Below are 14,032 nucleotides of genomic sequence, written 5' to 3'. Positions count from 1 at the left end.
ACATGTGCAGATACTCATACACATTCACACTCAGTCATATAACACACGTGTGCATGCATGCTCCCACATACACTGTGCCAACAACAACTACGCTCTGGACAGTTCTTCCATTTTCTTTCACATAAACGCTACTCTGATTCCTTCTATTGCATTTTCCTTCAAGGGAACTTTCAACTGCTTGGACTATATCCTGTGAATATATAGTAGAGGTGCAGATTTTATTTTATTGTATTTAGCAGATTTTCAAAGGTTTAGCCCCAGGCACCCAATTGTATGTACATGTACACACACAGGCACTCACGCACACACTTCAGCCCCTCCATCATTCATAACCACATTAGGTGCAATTTACTGCTGTTATTCTTGGGAGCAGCTTTCAGCACAGATGCTGTTGTCATCGCCCTCTGGTGGCCATAGAGGGTCGACGGGTGACTTCAGCATTTAAGAACTCTAAACATCCTTTCCTCTGAAGCTTTCCTCCCAAACCTTGAACCAATTTAGTACCAGGACTGAGGCAGATGGGAGAACTGGGCAAAGGCCCAAGGGCACACAAGTGTCTCAGACTGTCTGGAACAGAAAGGAGTAGGGTTTTCTTTGTTTTCTCAAATGCATACTAGAGCATGTTTTGCAATCCCTTCAGGCTGGGCTCTAAGCACAGTGTATGTGTGTGTGAGTGTGTGCGTGTGTGCGTGTGTGTGTGTGTGTTGGGGTGGGTGGGGTGTTTTCCATTTAAGCTGCTGGGAGGGGAGTTCAGGAGCCTGACTAGATCTTTAAGTGACTTTATAGGCATTCAAGTTTGCTCTTCCCTGGGAGAGCTACCTTAGAACAGCGCCCAGAGTCAGTCAAACCCAAGAAAGGGGAGGTGGGAGAAACAGGAGGCACACGGGACCCTGGCTACGCAGAACCGCGGGGTGTGTGGGCCGGAACAACCTTAGACGCCACCTAATCCACCGTCGCTGCAGTGTGTTCTGATGATTGCTGCTTCCACATGTTTTCTCATGGGTGGAAGTTCCCTTGGGCAAAAATAAAGGAAGGAATGCTGCTCACTTTCACCTCTCCTGGTGATGGCATCACAGATAAGTGTATTAAAGAGTATTTAAGAGTTCTAAAATAAAATGGTTTAAAGTTTATTCAATTCCAGGGATTTCTCTAATGATTCAGTGGCTAAGACTCTGTCCTCCGAAAACAGGGGCACAGGTTCAATCCCTGGTCAGGGAAATAGATCCTGCATGCCACAACTAAGAGTCTGCACGCCACAGTGAAAACGAGCCCACGTGCTTCAACCCAGGCCTGGCACAGCCAAATAAATATAAATAAACAGTGTTTAAGTATCATTAAATTCAGTTTCCCAGTGTCACTGGCCCTTTTGCATGTAAACTTGATATTCTTTTGAAATTTTTGGAGAACCCCCAATAAAATTCCACCCTTACATCTAATAACATGGAAATTAAGTCTCAGAGAGGGAAAGGCACCAGTACAAGGTCACGCAGTACATCAATAAGCCAGCCAGAGCCAGATCCCATGCTCCCCATGCCCAATATGGGGCTCCACCCACTCCCCTGCTCCACTGATTCCAAGGAATCTGCAGAATGTGTCAGCCTCCCCATGGAAGAATTACTCTGTGTAAAGAAGTCTAAGTCCTTATGAGGTCAGGCTATTGGGTAGGACTTTATGTCTAAGTTCCAGAGATGACTTTTATACTCTGTGGAATGATTTTCAGACTGCTACACAAGTCTCCGGGGATTTTTGGATCTTCTTTCAAATCAAAAAAATGTTCCCTTTACTTTTCCGTGGCCTTCTCAAAAGCAAACTACCCACCCATTCCCCCAGGAAAAGCCACCTCAGCCTTTCTCTTCTAATCCGTTTTCTGTCTCAATGTAAGGCCATTTTAATCACGGCAGGTCTTCTGGTTGCAGCAATAACTAACTGGAGTAAAGCAATGAATTTTTAAGGTTTGGGGTAATGTAAAAATGGAAGGAGCAAATTAAAGACGGGGGGTTTCAGAAAAGACAAGAACCAGGGCAAGAACTAGGTGCCAAGCACCTAAGACTTCCAATCAGCCAGGAGCAAGAGATTGGTTGGCCTGCTGACATCACATGATCACCCTCTTGGTCAAAGAAGACAAGAGCCCATGGGCGAAGGTTCTTTGCAAACTACACTCAGCTAGGCAGGTAGAAGTGGTGCAGCCAAAGGAGCCTCAGGGAGCTGTTGGCTAAAAACGGAGGGGAAGGCAAAGCAGAACCAGAGCACCTTGTCTCTGCCTCACACCACAGCCATTCAGTGCCGGAGCCCTGTTGATTCTCCCTGTGATTATTTTCTGAATCTGTCCCCTCTTCATCTTTGGTGCTCCTATCCTCGTTCCCAGTTATGAAAACCAGCTTTTAGTCGTTCACACTGGCCCCCATATCAGCTCTCTAATTTTGTTTGTCCCTCGCACTCCCACTCCATCTTTTGCTCTGACGATCAAGGGACCTTTCTAGCAAATCTGACAGAGCAATCTTGAACTCTGTCTTTGCCGCCTCATCTCCCACCACTCCCCCACACCCTCCCAACACCCCTCCTGGAACATGCTACCCTGCTCTTCCCTATCGGAGTCTCCCAGCGTCGGTTTAACTGTTGATTTCTCTAGGAGATCTTGCTGAGCCAGACTATTAGATTCTCTAGGGCAGTCACCATATATAATCCATTTGTTCCAACATTTTATCATAAAAATTTTCAGACATTCAGAGACGGCTAATCCATTTTTGCATGCTTGATGCCTAGAGGTACAAATAAATCTTTGATGACTGATGAATGAATAAATGAATGGGTCCATGAATGAATGATCTTTCCAATCTCCCTATTCTCCTGTCATAGTTTTACTTATTTTAATTAACACCGCTTGATCTTGGGGGGAGGAAGAGGTTACATTCTTCTAGAATTCCTGGGAGGTTTCTTTGCTAACTATATATATTCTCTCTCGTTCTGATACATTTTCTCCTACTCCATTAAAACTTAACATTATGCTAGCCACTGTCTAATGGGTTGTCCACCTCATTCTCTGCCCACTGTCACCCAATTCTGTTACCTTTTTTTTCAATGCAAAGTCGTCTTTCTCTCTTCTCTGAGAAAGCACGAACAGTAAGGGCTTATTGACAGTTAATCTGTTGTCTCCCCAAGAAGCAGGATCCATTCTGATAAGATAAATACTTAATGATGAATACCTAGTTTTAAAATAATATATTTTGGAGAAGAAGATGAACAGAATCTTCCAAAGTCCAGGTAAACCTACAGTGGACGACTGCTACTCTTTACTCCAACTATTGTGAATGTGGCTCAGAACTTTCTTGCTCTTACATAATCTTATTTCCCTCAAGACAGATTTTTTAGGGGTTCAGCAAATGACTGAAATGAGCAAATCAGAGTCTTTCCTAGGATTTTTGTAACTAGAACTGGAGAAAGAGACCTAGTCCCTCTGTGATTACAAAGCTGGAACACATGATGAACACGAGTAAGTGGTCATGCTTTCAGTTGTGTGGCTCAAGCCGGTATAATCGAATGGATCTGAACCATTTTCTAGAAGGGTGAATGGCATCTAGCTTAATTTACGCAATCAAACAACCAATTATTGGAACCTTCCTACATGCCTAAGAGAAGACATAGACCACAGCTGCCAACAATCCAATTAGGAAGGCAAAATTAAGATATGTGAAAGAAAAGATAGGGCATATAATTAAATGCTAATTGGCATGGTCATATAGTAATTGCTATGAAAATTCTAAAGAGGAAAAAAGCACTTCAAGCTGAATCAGGAGGGCTGAGGGATACCATTTGGCTTTTGAAGGATGCATACATTTGATGAAATCAATGAGAGGGAAAAGAGTCTTTGCACTGAGGGAAGCAAAGGCAAAAAGGCAGAAATAGAATGGTGTGTGGGGTTGGTGAGAGGGCTCTGGGAACGTGGTGTATGAGGATGTGGAGACATATTTCTATTGATCTGAGACAAAACTTGAGAGAAAGAACTTGGATGCCTGACTTGCCTTTGGAGGGGCTTGGTCACCTTGCCAGAGAAGTTGGAGGGCTCTGTGTAGAGACAATGACTCTGACTTTGAGCAACGATACAGACTGGAATCCCCAGAAGGGAACCTTTACTGTGGCTCCAGGCCCGCTTTGCCTGGTCTGAGAGGAGGCCGGATGATCCGGGGCACTTTGGTCTCCCTGAATTGGTGTGTTTAGATGGTGACTCAGCCAGCTGTTGGGGTCAGCCAGGGAGATGCCCTGAGAGGCCTGGCAGGTTGGTGAGCTCGGTCAGTTTCCTCTTCAAACTATCAATGAAGATTTATCTCATATTTGAGCAGAGCAAGAACTGTCACTGGGGAAATGGCTCTTCAATTTGAGGAGTATTAATCACCTAATTAACCAGAACACCTGCTCATAAAACTTATCCCACCCAGGGAACCAAATTAAACAAAAGCACGAGGATGTGCCGCACAGACTTGGCGGTGACATCTGCATGTCTGGCTGGCCTCCTTGGGCACTGGGGCTCACGAAACTCTCTAGCCAGCTGTTGGGCTTGCAGAAACTTTCAGAATACTAGCTTTGTTTAGCAAACAGTAATTAGTACAAACAGAGAAACTCTTCTTGCAACTTACCTGGAATCATGGATGTCCCTAATGCACTGGGCACTATTCTGAGTATTTTGCATATATTAACTATATAATCTTCATGGTAACCAACTGAAGTCCCCTGCTGTAGCAGAGGCTGGCTCCATGCTCACAGATCCAGTTTCTTTTTCCTGGACACACAGGAAGACTACATTTCCCAGTTTCCTTTGCAGTTACATGGGGGCCATGTGCCTCATTCTGACCAAATAGAATGTGTGCAAAAGTGATGCATACCACTTGCACAGCTGGTCTTTGGAATCTCTTATATAACCATGTAAGACTTCCTTCCGACTGTTAGCTGGGTATAATAGAGGGGATTCAACGAAGGATCCCAAAGTATCACTGAAAGAGTAGGAGAGCCACAAAAAAGAAGACGCTGGAGTCCCTAACTTACCACATAGAAAACAGTGATCAAACACTCTGTAACATGAGAAAAACCTGCACTCTTACTGAGATCTTGGGGTTGTTTATTTCATCCATTAGCATTAATTACCCAGGCTGAAACACCAGTGTAATCTTGGCAACTTTGTTTGCACAATCACATAGGACCAATCTTAGCGAAAGCTACTACCTGTGTGTGTTACAGTTTCAAAAACAACAGGGAATTCCTCCCATCCTGAAATCATATTTTCTGTCAGCTCATAGATAAAATGCTTTTTAATAAACACCCTCATTATCTTCATTTTCCTTCTTATTCATATAACATATCTTTCCTGAGTACACTCAAGGTACAGGTAATATTAATCATCTTATAGTGAAGACAAAGTAAATATAAAGTCTTGTATGGGCAACAGATGTAAAATAATCAACTAAACAAGAAAGTAGATAACTACAGATTACAAGATGTTAGGAAGAAAAGTAATAATGTGACATGATAAAGACCAATTGAAGTTAACAGATGTTCCAAAAAGTGGTTAGGGAAAGAGACTCAAAAGACAAGAAGAGTCTTGCTATGATATAATAAGTTATGGAATAGGGCAGGTCACTATCCCAAGACACAAAATAGGGCACGTAAAGGCCCTGCAGTATGGCATGACTGGTTGGAGGAACAAAAAGGGCACTATAGTTAGATCCTAGAGCATGAGGGAGACCTGTTCTGGGAAGATCAGAGTTATTTCTCCCTCACTGTTGCATTGACACCAGTCTATGCAAAGTACAACAATGAGTGATCTTACCTCTGTCACTTGTGTGTATGATGAGAAACGTAAGCTCTTAGACTAACCTGATCTGATACAGAATCTATTGCAGTTCCAGGGGTGTTTATATACAACTGTTAGTCACTCAGTTCTGTCTGACTCTTTGCGACCCCATAGACTGTAGCCCACCAGGCTCCTCTGTCCATGGAATTCTCCAGGCAAGAATACTGGAGTAGGTTGCCATTTCCTTCTCCAGGCGATCTTCCTCATCCAGGGATTGAACCCTGGTCTGCATTGCAGGCAGATTTTTTTACTGTCTGAACCACCAGGGAAGCCTCAGGGGCTGATAAAAGGCAAACTAGTTAAGGGAACTGCATTAAAGCTGTCGTATAGGCAACATCATGTTTTCCCACAGCCTTTAGGTTTTTTGACGCTGCTGGTGGGCAGGGAGGAGACATGATGAAGACCACCAGCGTGGGAGATTAAAGCCCTCTAACCTACCCTTAGAGTCAGCACTCATTGACTGAATTCTCACTCCTGGGGAAGGCATGTAAAATATTTTATTGTACAAATATCTGTTTTCCCAAGTTTAGCTAGTAGCACCATCATCTCCTCAAATGGCCAGGCCAAAAACCTAAATGTCATCTTCAACTCCTTCCTCTTTTCCCTCTTAATTCACTCCATCTATCAGCTCACCAAAACCTCTCAATTCCTCAACTAAAGTCTTGGTGAGATCCTACCCCCAACACTATCTCCTTGGCTTCGTTCAAGCCTCAATGGTTTCTTACTCAGGCCCTTTAACCAGCTCTCCTATTCAATTCCTCCAGTCACATTCCAGAGCTTAGAGGCATTTCCATTACTTAGAGACTAAAGTCTAAGGTATATACATGGTAAAGAAGGGTCTTTATCAACAAACCTTTTCACTGCCTTTTTATCTTGCTTCAGTTCAGTCGCTCAAGTCATGAGTGGCTCTTTGTGACCCCATGGACTGCAGCATGCCAGGCTTTTCCCTGTCCATCACCAACCCCCAGAGCTTGCTCAAACTCATGTCCATTGAGTCGGTGATGCCATCCAGCCATCTCATCCTCTGTCGTCTCCTTCTCCTCCTGCCTTCAATCTTTCCCAGCATCAGGGTCTTTTCCAGTGAGTCAGTTCTTCGCATCAGGTGGCCAAAATATTGGAGTTTCAGCATCAGTCTTTCCAATGAATATTCAGGACTGATTTCCTTTAGGATGGACTGGTTGGATCTCCTTGCAGCCCAAGGGACTCTCAAGAGTCTTCTCCAACACAGTTCAAAAGCATCAATTCTTCTGTGCTCAGCTTTCTTTATAGTCCAACTCTCACATCCATACATGACTACTGGAGAAACCACAGCTTTGACTAGACAGACCTTTGCTGGCAAAGTAATGTCTCTGCTTTTTAATATGCTGTCTAGTTTGGTCATAGCTTTTCTTCCAAGGAGCAATCGTCTTTTAATTTCATGGCTGCCGTCACCATCTGCAGTGATTTGGGAGCCCAAGAAAATAAGGCCTCTCACTGTTTCTATTGTTTCTCCATCAATTTGCCATGAAGTGATGAGACTGGATGCCATGAACTTAAGTTTTCTGAATATTGAATTTTAAGCTAACTTTTTCACTCTCCTCTTTCACTTTCATCAAGAGCTTCTTTAGTTCTTCTTCACTTTCTACCATAAGGGTGATGTCATCTGCATATCTGAGGTTATTGATATTTCTCCCTGCAATCTTGATTCCAGCTTGTGTTTCATCCAGCCCAGCATTTCTCATGATGTACTCTGCATATAAATTAAACAAGCAGGGTGACAATATACAGTCTTGATGTACTCCTTTCCCAATCTGGAACCAGTCTGTTGTTCCATGTCCAGTTCTAACTGTTGCTTCTTGACCTGCATATAGATTTCTCAGGAGGCAGGTAAGATGGTCTGGTATTCCTATCTCTTTCAGAATTTTCCACAGTTTATTGTGATCCACACAGTCAAAGGCTTTGGCATAGTCAATAAAGCAGAAGTAGATGTTTTTCTGGAACTCTCTTGCTATTTCTATGATCCAGTGGATATTAGCAATTTGATCTCTGGTTTGTCTGCCTTTTCGAAATCTAGCTTGAACATCTGGGAGTTCACAGTTCATGTACTGTTGAAGCCTTGCTTGGAGAATTTTGAGCATTACTTTGCTAGCATGTGAGATGAGTGCAACTGTGCTGTAGTCTGAACATTCTTTGGCATTGCCTTCCTTCACAAATCCCCATTCCCACCTTAGGCTGAGCCATAGAAAATTAATGTCCCCTGAATGCACTGAAGTGTTTGCCATTTGTCATCTTATCTCATGCTCTTCCTTCTTTCTGCAATGCCCTTGCCCACGTCTTCCCTCTGGTGAAATTTTCCTGGTCCTTCTTCATGCAACTCAAGCCTCACCACCTCTGTGAAATATTGTATATTGGCAGGAGGAGAAGGGGGCGGCAGAGGATGAGATGATTGGATGGCATCACCGAATCAATGGACATGAGTTAGAACAAACTCTCGGAGATAGTGAACAACAGGGAAGCCTGGTGTGCTGCAGTCCACGCAGTTACAAAGAGTCGGACATGATTTCGTGACTGAACAACAATAACAAATATTAGAGACTTCTTCATTTGATCTCTGGCTATAGAAATTTCTATTACTGTACACCTTACTCTAATGTAATTTTCTCTTTACACTTCTCCCTTCATGCCCAGTTAGACTGTGAGCTCCTTGAGAGATGGAATGTGATTGACTACACTCCTTGAGAGAGTTCTGTATCCTCAGGGGTGTTTCTGAATCCTCTTTACCATTCTTTCTTCAATCCATCTCTTTCAGAATTTCTTCCCAACGTTCTACTGAAACTGACCTCCCCATTCTTCTAGTTACTTAAGCCAAAATTATTCTTCACTGCTCTCTTCCTTTTATGCTCAACATCCAAACAATCAGCAAATCCTGTTTACTGTTTCTTCAAGTTCAAAATTCTACCATTTTGCTTCATGCCTACTGTTCCCACAAGTGACTGTCACGTCTGGCCTGGATTATAGTAATAGCCTCCTACATCCTAGCTTCCATCATTCTCTACTTTCTGTAAACAACTTCTAACCCATCAGTCTCATAATGTTAAAATATGTGTAAGATCATATCCCTCTTCTCATCCAAAGCTTCTAGCAAAGATCTCTCCCTTCTTAAACACATAGAAAACTGGGCACAATGTATGAAAAAGATGGATTTTAAACACTGGAAAATTGGAAGTGCATGACTGTGCTCCCTGAAATGAGAAACAAATTAGATGAGTTGTACAAGTTTGCTCTTACTGCCTAGAGACATTTTCCAAGCTGAAGTACAGGGAGGATAACTAAGCATTCTCTCTAAGTTGAAGAGACAAAGATTAGAGAGGCCAGTGAGTCTCAAGTTGTAAGACTGTACACTTGACAAGTAGCTGCTGAAAGAAGAGAGTTTCTGATTCTAAGAATCTACAGAGAGGCTCCTCTGAGTTTCTGGCTGAGAGTTTGTAAGAGAGGACTATATGAGGCTGAGGGAAGACCCACCAGAGAGCAGTAGAATAGCCCTAATTCCTAGAGTTCACACTGGAATTCAGTGTTTCCACTGGCCACAGTGAAGTCCCTCATAATACACAGGCCACTGGGTAAAAACCTCAGAAGAGCATTGGTTTTATAATAGAGCTAACAACACTACAAAGAGGGTTTACCTAAGCAAAGCTTAAAACAAATCTCAAAAGAATTCAACTGAGTTCATGTAACTTAACTGTGAGACAGGACAAAGTTCATACTCTTGAAACAAATCTACAACATGAGCACTCAACAATTTCAGTTTCACAAGACTGGCATTGTGTGTGCGCACTCTGTTATGTCTGACTCTTTGTGACCCCATGGACCGTAGCACACCAGGCTCCTCTATCTGTGGGATTGTCCAGGTAAGAACACTAGAGTGGATTGCCATTTTCTCTTCCAGGGGATCTTCCTGACCCAGGAATTGAACCTGAGTCTCCCACATTGCAGGCAGATATATATATATATATATATATATATATATATATATATATATTTTACCACTGTGCCACCTAGGAACCCCTTCAGAATGATTGTCATCTAAGAAAAAGTCATCAGGAACAAAAAAAGCCTGAAAATATGATTTATAAAATAGAAAAAAGTAAAATCAATAGAAACAGACCCAGAAATGGTAGAGATGATAAAATTAACAGACAATGATGTTAAAATAGCTATTATAAACATACTTGAAATTTAAAAGAGGTAGGAAAAAATGAAGATACAGAAAGAATCAAATGGAATTTCTAGGGCTAAAAAATACAATATCTAAAATGAAAGGCATTGGAGGGATTAACAACAGGTAAAATCCAGAAAAAGAACTTGTATCCAGGATTTTTTTTTTAATTGTACCACTTCACAATTAAAAGACTAACAGCCAAATTAAAGATAAGCAAAAGACCTTAAGAGATACTTCATCAAAGAAGATACAGAAAGAGATACAAATAATAAGCAGACACATGGAAAGATGCAAAAAATCATTCAGTTAAGTTCAGTCGCTCAGTCATGTCCAACTCTTTGTGACCCCATGAATCACAGCACGCCAGGCCTCCCTGTCCATCAACAACTCCCGGAGTTCACTCAGACTCACGTCCATCGAGTCCGTGATGCCACCCAGCCATCTCATCCTCTGTCGTCCTCTTCTCCTCCTGCCTCCAATCCCTCCCAGCATCAGAGTCTTTTCCAATGAGTCAACTCTTCACATGAGGTGGCCAAAGTACTAGAGTTTCAGTTTTAGCATCATTCCTTCCAAAGAAATCCCAGGGCTGATCTCCTTCAGAATGGATTGGTTGGATCTCCTTGCATTAGTCATAAATAAATGCCAGTTTAAATCCAAAGCTATCACTATATGGCCACTAGAATGGCCCAAACCAAAAAGTATGAAATTACTAAGCTTTGATGAGGATATAGACAAACTGGACCCCTGTTCATTGCTAGTAGGGATAAAAATGGTATATATGCTTTGGAAAACAGTTTGGCAGTTTTTTAAAATTAAACATATACTTATCATATATAGAACTCAGTAATTTTACTTCTAAGTGCTTGCCCAAGAAAAAGATATATCTATAAGAAAACCTGTATAGTGATATTATTCATAACAGCCAAAAATTGAAACTATGTGTATATCTACCAGTTGATGACTGGATAAAAATAACTAAAAATAATGTATTCATACAATGGAATGCTACTCACTGATTAAAATAAATTAAAACAAATTCCTGATATATGCAATCATACATATGCAACTCAAAAACACATAAGGGATTTGCTTTAGGTCAAACCTGAATGGCTGAGTGATTTTTCCTACTTTCTTCAATTTAAGCCTGAATTTTGCAATAAGGAGCTCATGATCTGAGCAACAGTCAGCTCCAGGTCTTGTTTTTGCTGACTGTATACTTCTCCATCTTTTGCTGCAAAGAATATAATCAATATGATTTCTATATTTATCATCTGGTCATGACCATGTATAAAGTCATCTCTTGAGTTGTTGGAAATGGGTGTTGTCCATGACCAGTGAGTTCTCTTGACGAAACGGTTAGCCTTTGTCCTGCTTCATTCTGTACTCCAGGGCCAAACTTGCCTGTTATTCTAGGTATCTCTTGACTTCCTACTTTTGCATTCTAACCCCCTATGATGAAAAGGACATCTTTTTTTGATGTTAGTTCTAGAAGGTGTTGTGGGTCTTCATAGAACCAGTAAACTTCAGCTTCTTTGCCATCAGTGGTTGGGGCATAGACTTGGATTACTGGGATGTTCAATGGTTTGCCCTGGAAATGAATTGAGATCATTCTATCACTTTTGAGATGGTACCCAAGTACTGCTTCAGCAATACGTGAACCATGAACTTCCAGATGTTCAAGCTGGTTTTAGAAAAGGCAGAGGAACCAGAGATCAAATTGCCAACATCTGCTGGATCATCAAAAAGGCAAGAGAGTTCCAGAAAACATCTATTTCTGCTTTATTGACTATGCCAAAGCCTTTGACTGTGTGGATCACAATAACTGTGGAAAATTCTGAAAGAGATGGGAATACCAGACCACCTGAACTGCCTCTTGAGAAACCTATATGCAGGTCAGGAAGCAACAGTTAGAACTGGACATGGAACAACAGACTGGTTCCAAATAGGAAAAAGAGTACGTCAAGGCTGTATATTGTCACCCTGCTTATTTAACTTCTATGCAGAGTACATCATGAGAAATGCTGGGCTGGAAGAAGCACAAGCTGGAATCAAGATTGCCAGGAGAAATCTCAATAACCTCAGATATGAGATGACACCACCCTTATGGCAGAAAGTGAAGAGGAACTAAAAAGCCTCTTGATGAAAGTGAAAGAGGAGAGTGAAAAAGTTGGCTTAAAGCTCAACATTCAGAAAACGAGGATCATGGCATCTGGTCCCATCACTTCATGGGAAATTGGGGAAACAGTGGAAACAGTGTCAGACTTTATTTTCTTGGGCTCCAAAATCACTGCAGATAGTGATTGCTGCCATGAAAATAAAAGTTGCTTACTCCTTGGAAGTTATGACCAACCTAGATAGCATATTGAAAAGCAGAGACATTACTTGGCCAACAAAGTTCTGTCTAGTCCAGGCTATGGTTTTTCCAGTGGTCATGTATGGATGTGAGAGTTGAACTGTGAAGAAAGCTGAGCACCAATGAATTGATGTTTTTGAACTGTGGTGTTGGAGAAGACTCTTGACAGTCCCTTGGACTACAAGGAGATCCAACCAGTCCATCCTAAAGGAGATCAGTCCTGGGTGTTCATTGGAAGGACTGATGCTGAAGCTGAAACTCCAATTCTTTGGCTACCTCATCCGAAGAGTTGACTCATTGGAAAAGACCCTGATTCTGGGAGGGATTGGGGGCAGGAGGAGAAGGGGACGACAGAGGATGAGATGGCTGGATGGCATCACTGACCTGATGCACATGAGTTTGGGTGAACTCCGGGAGTTGGTGATGGACAGGGAGGCCTGGCGTGCTGCGATTCATGGGGTCACAAAAAGTCGGACACTACTGAGCGACTGAACTGAACTGAACTGCATTTCAGACTCTTTAGTATAATAGCATTAAAAACATGAACTATTTAGATGCAAAAGATTGAAATGCTCACAATGACAAAATGTTGATGGGAGAAATATTTTAAATGGATAGATACAACTGTGCTCATGGATTGGAAAATTTGGATATCAATTTATCTCAAATTGATTTACACATTCAATGCAATCCCAATCAATATCCTAGCATGATTTTTTGTGTAGAAATTGACAGGGAAATTCTAAAATATCTGTCGAAAAGCAAAGGAACTAAAATCATTGAAACAGGTAATTCTGAATAAGAAGAATATAGTTGAAGTAGTCACATTACCCACTTGAAGACTTACTCTAAAGATAGAGTAATCAAGATGGTGTAGTACTGACTAAAAGAGAGACATAGATCAAGGGAATAAAATCAAGAGTTCAGAAACAGACCACACATATATATGGTTATTGATTTTCAACCAAAGTGCCAGAGTAAGTCAGTATGTAAAAGATAATCTTTTCAGCAATGGGTGCTGGAATCATTGGCCATTTATATGCTAGATAAGTAAGTAACCTTGACCTTTTTTTGCACCATGTGTAAAATTAACTCGAAATGGTCTGTATCTAAATGTCAGCGTTACACATATAAAAACTTCTAGAAGATGTAGGAGAAAATCTTTCTGATGTTGAGTTAGGTAAAGATTTCTTAAATAAGCTACAGAGAGCACAGACCATAACAAAAGAGAATTGATAATGGAACTATGTCAAAAGTCATCTCTTCTTGGAAAGATATTAAGAAAATTAAAGATAAGTGATATATATCTGATAATGGCTTGTGTTGAGAATATTAAAAAACCTCTCAAAATTCAGTAAGACAAGGAAACTAATAAAAAATTGGTAAAAGCTTGAACAGACCCTTTACCAAAGAAGACATATAGATGATAAATAAACATTTGAAAAGAAACTAAACATCACTAGTCATCAGAGAAACTGCAATTAAAATCACAGTGAGAAACCACTACATACTCACTGACTAAAATTAAAAAGTGCCATTGAGAATGTAGGGCACCTGGAGGCCTCAGACACATTAGTGATGGGGATGTGAAAGGTTAAAGTCTTTGGCAGTTTCTAGTAATGTTATCTGGAGGAGGCAA

The sequence above is a fragment of the Oryx dammah genome, unplaced genomic scaffold (assembly GCF_014754425.2).
Source record: "Oryx dammah isolate SB20612 unplaced genomic scaffold, SCBI_Odam_1.1 HiC_scaffold_20, whole genome shotgun sequence".
Classification (NCBI taxonomy): domain Eukaryota; kingdom Metazoa; phylum Chordata; class Mammalia; order Artiodactyla; family Bovidae; genus Oryx; species Oryx dammah.
This window is presented reverse-complemented; position numbering follows the sequence as displayed.